We start from the raw sequence: 4888 nt of genomic DNA, 5'->3' as shown, positions 1-4888 counted from the left end.
GAAAAGGTAATAGCCTATATGAGCAAATCCCTGACAAAACAAGAGCGCAACTACAGTGCTACGGAACGCGAAGCACTCGCCGTTCTCGCTGCTATCGAGCATTGGCGATGCTATCTCGAGAATGGTCTAAAGTTTACCGTTTACACAGACCATTCATCACTTAAATGGTTTTTAAATCTTAATAACCCTACTGGACGACTGGCACGTTGGGGTGTTCGTCTTTCTGCCTTCAATTTTGAAATAAAACACCGCAAGGGCGCGGATAACGTAGTTCCTGACAGTTTATCGCGTTCTGTCCCTATAGCTGCCTTAAACGCCTCAACTTCTTCACAAGCCAAACCATTGCTTAATACTAACGATCCTTGGTATTTACATAAATTTAATGGTTGCTTAACAACCCCAACATCCTTCCTAAATTATCAGGTTTCACACGGCAAACTTTACCGGTACATGAAATCACTCAACCCCCTTACTAGGGAATTTCAATGGAAAGAGGTTGTGCCACTTGAACATCGTCAGACTATTATTGAGCAGAATCATTGCGATGCCACATCCGGTCACTTTGGCATTTTTAAAACTTGTAAACGCATCTCTTTGAAATACTTTTGGCCAACTATGCAGCATGATGTTTCTAATTTTGTTTCTAATTGCGACACTTGTCTCTCATATAAACACCCTAACCATGCTACTTTGGGTACCATGGGTAGACCAAAGGACTGTAGCCGCCCCTTCCAAATGTTAAGTATTGACCTCGTCGGACCATTACCTGTTTCTAGAAAACAAAACACATTTTTGTTGGTAGTTAACTGCTGTTTCTCGAAATACTGTCTACTTTTCGCAATTAAAAGAGCAACCGCTGATATTATTTCTAAAATTATAGAGGAAAACGTCTTTCTTGTTCATGGCATTCCCAGTACTATTATAATGGATAACGGTAGACAATTCATAAGCAATACTATGAAATCATTATTTACTTCTATAATATACCAAACGTTTTCTACACTCCCCTCTATACTCCTCAAGTAAACTCTGTAGAGCGTTACAATAAAACAATAATGACTGCAGTTTCCACATTCATTGAAAATGATCATAGATCTTGGGATACCTTTATTCCAAAAATCCAGTTTGCCTTAAACAGCGCAGTCAACGAAGTCACTGGATATACACCCTCCTTTCTGGTTTTTGGTCGCGAACTGGTCAGTTGTGGCTCTCACTATATCGATGCAGATCTGTCAGATCATATTGTTTTTACACCTCGTGATGCCTACGCCGAAAATTTGGGCAGCTTGCGAAAAACTTTCGACAAAGTACAGGCTTCCCTCATAAAAGCACATTCTCGAAATTGTACTACATATAATCTTAGACGTAAAAATATAGATTTCAATGTTGGAGACATTGTCTGGAAGAGAACTTTCTACCAAAGTGATAAGGACAACAAATTCTCAAAAAAACTAGCCCCGAAATTTATAAAATGCCGCATTATAAACAAAAACTTTAAACTTGTTTATGAACTTGAGGACATGTCAGGTAATAAATTAGGTGCGTGGCATGTTAAAGACTTTAAGCTCCATTGAGCTAAGTATAGCGGATTTTACTAGGAAAAATCCTAATCTTAAAAGGGGGGTATGTAACCTTTTATTTTATTTTACATAAAATAAAATGTTTCACTATTAAATATAGTACGGAAACTTAAAATAATAAAATTCTTAATTCTAAGTAGTTATGTACAATTTATTATTTACATAGAAAAATAATTAAACTAAAAGTCTTAATTCTAAGTTACTACTAACAACAAGTAAAATAATACAAAGTTGAAACACTTAACTAAATGGCCTAAAGATTGTTACTGACTACGACATACGCTCGCACGCAGCCGTAAAGTGAAAGTGTCTCGAAGGTCACGGCTCCTCGGCCTGCGCCCACTGGCCCGCTGGATGCGTTCTGAGTAAGACGCGTACCTCTAATTATTGCTACGTGAGCCTACCTATCTGTTGTCGTGCTATCGTGCTACCTAAAACGTGTTGTACATAATAATTATTTACCTTGTGAATCCCCCGTTAATTATCGGGTAAGTGTTGCAATGTATTTCTTGTAGTTGTAAGCTTCTAGCTGTAGTTCGTAATTTCATCATCAAAACACGCTGTGTCATGATCTTAACGTACTTAGTATTTTATATCCTTACATGTAAATTACAATACTTTGATCTTATAATTTAATTAAACGAGAAAAAGTGTTAATTGAAATATTTAAGTAGTTACTTGAGTGGGTAATGTAAATAGTAAAAATATGTACCCACATAATATTTTATGTCACAACTATGTACATAACGTAGCGTAAATAGTTATTAATTAATCTTAGTCGCACACCTATATTTTACACTTAATAACTTCTCTTCGTTTGTGACATTTCGTACTAATTTAATTATATTTCCTTCAACTGGCAGACAGACATATTCTGTCTGTTGCGAAAATGTCACAAACTAATATCGTTAGCTTTTAATTGTTTTCTGCCCTATGTATTAGTTGATTATTGTGCCTCATCATTGATCACTATTTTTTGCAAATCATTATCATCTGCTCCCACCTACCGCTTCGCTTGCCGATCCTTGGATGTTGCAGTAAAAATAGGAAATCGGAATAGTTGTAAAATATTTTGTTAACACTATTACAGGGCCCATCTACCCGGTACCGGACGTCTATCAAGCCCCTTATTTCTGCCTGGCCTGGCCTACTGCCATATACAACGTCAAGACACCTACGCCTGGAGCTACGCGACGGAATTGCAGGACAGTGATAGTGACGGAACTGAGTTACACACATTCGGTCGTTTATTGTGAACCCATCTATTAAACCTAAGAACCTACTGTCTATCTTTTCTTTATTTTGTTCCCTCTCCTCTACTAGGAGTGTGACACAGTGTTCCCTCATAAAACTGACCAAAGCATCGGAACTTAACCTAAAAGTAGTCATGCCAGAGGATTTACCGGTTCTTAGAGGTATAGATGCTAATTTGATTTCTCCAGTCGGTATGACGACTGTTTCGGTTGAGGTTCAGGGAATAAAGTAATCAATAAACTTGTACGTCGTTGACGACTACGTTATCAATCAGTCAGTTCTTTTGGGGCATTCGTTTACGGAAAAACCCGACATAATCATCACGAAGACTCCTACGGAAGTTATATTTAAAAAAAATCAGTGTGTTAAAATGCATCTTGTAGCAAGTAAAAATGTTGAAATACCGTCGAATACGTTGCGTGCTGTTCAGGTTATTTCAAGTCCAGCTGTGAATACACGTGTTTACGTAAATGGTACTGTAAGGGGTCCTGAGGGAAAGGAATACTACCTTTTGCCGGGAGAATACGAGGTGAAGGATGGTGTTAGTGCACTTTTAATACACAACGCGTTGCCCAATTCAATCACACTCGATAAAGGAACTCTTTTGACGCGTGTACTGTACAAAGACACTGAGGAATCAACAACAGTCTTAGACTCTTTTAACGTTACATTCTGTGAAACCCAAAATAATGAGGCATTAAACTGTAACGACAATTTAAGTGAGGACGAAAAGTTAAAATTACAAAATTTAGTACAAAAATATAGTCATTGTTTTTCGAACGGACTTCATGATTTGGGCTTCACAGATTTAACGGAAATGGTAATCAAGTTGGAGGATAATGAGCCAGTTGTCTACAGACCCTACCGTATGTCCTGCGCCGATCGTGCTCTGGTAAAGAGCATGATACAGGAGATGGCTGATCACGGTATCGTTAGGGAGTCGACGTCGCCTTATGCTAGCCCAATCGTGTTGGTTCAAAAAAAGACGGGCGATAAACGATTATGTGTCGACTAGCGGGCGTTAAATCGCATGACAAAGAAGGAGCACTACCCACTCCCTCGAATTGAGGATCAGTTAGATCAACTGGCAGGTAACAAGGTATTTACTTGATCTGGCCTCTGGATACTACCAGATACCGATAGCCGAAGAATCACGACATAAGACCGCATTTGTGACACCAGACGGCCAATTTGAGTACAATAGGATGCCATTTGGCTTGGTAAATGCGCCTTCGGTGTTCCAGCGAACGATCAACAAAATATTAGTCGAAGCGAAAATTAAATACGCTATCGTGTATATGGACGACGTCCTAATACCAGCCAAAGACGTCAATGAAGGCTTACAACGATTAGAAGAGGTTTTAGAACTTCTTGAAAAGGGTAGTTTAACCTTGAAACTGAGTAAGTGTCACTTTTTCCTCGACAATATCGATTTTCTTGGGTATGAGGTGAGTTCCAATGGCATCCGGCCTGGAAATCGTAAAACTGAAGCGGTCTCAAAATTCCCGACACCTAAAAATCAGCACGAACTTAGGCAATTTCTTGGTTTGTCAGGATATTTTAGGCGATTTATCATGAATTACGCCCTGATAGCGGCGCCGTTGACTAATTTACTAAAAAAGGAAGCGAAATGGGTTTGGACTGAGCTGGAGGACTGTGCGTTTAGCAAAATAAAAGAAATGTTGATCAGTAGACCCATTCTCGCGCTCTATGACCATAAAGCCGAAACCCAACTACATACCGACGCAAGCAAAGAGGGACTAGCCGGTATCTTACTACAAGCCAACTCTAATGGAGTTTTCCAACCTGTGTCATATTTTAGTCGCAAGACAAACGCAAACGAACGAAAACTCCATTCTTACGATCTTGAAACGTTAGCAGTAGTAGCATCACTGAATCGATTTAGGGTCTATCTCATCGGCATTGAATTCAAAATATTCACCGATTGTAATGCGTTGCGTTCAACGATGATCAAGCGTGACTTAATCCCGCGGATTGCTCGATGGTGGGTGCAGCTCCAAGAATTCAATTGTACAATTGAGTATCGTCCAGGA

The 4888-nt window shown here is 39.2% G+C and overlaps 1 long non-coding RNA gene across 1 annotated transcript; it reads left to right on the top strand.

Annotated features, from left to right (window-relative positions):
* The first annotated feature begins 1511 nt into the window (after positions 1-1511).
* Positions 1512-2863, top strand: LOC135087421 (uncharacterized). The gene is made up of 2 exons (XR_010260807.1): positions 1512-2068; positions 2671-2863. It is a non-coding gene; the product is annotated as an uncharacterized LOC135087421 (long non-coding RNA).
* The last annotated feature ends 2025 nt before the right edge of the window (positions 2864-4888 follow it).

This window comes from Ostrinia nubilalis (genome assembly GCF_963855985.1).
Source record: "Ostrinia nubilalis chromosome W unlocalized genomic scaffold, ilOstNubi1.1 SUPER_W_unloc_6, whole genome shotgun sequence".
Lineage (NCBI taxonomy): Eukaryota > Metazoa > Arthropoda > Insecta > Lepidoptera > Crambidae > Ostrinia > Ostrinia nubilalis.
Note: the sequence above shows the minus strand (reverse complement) of the source record. Positions and strands in the feature narration are given on the sequence as shown.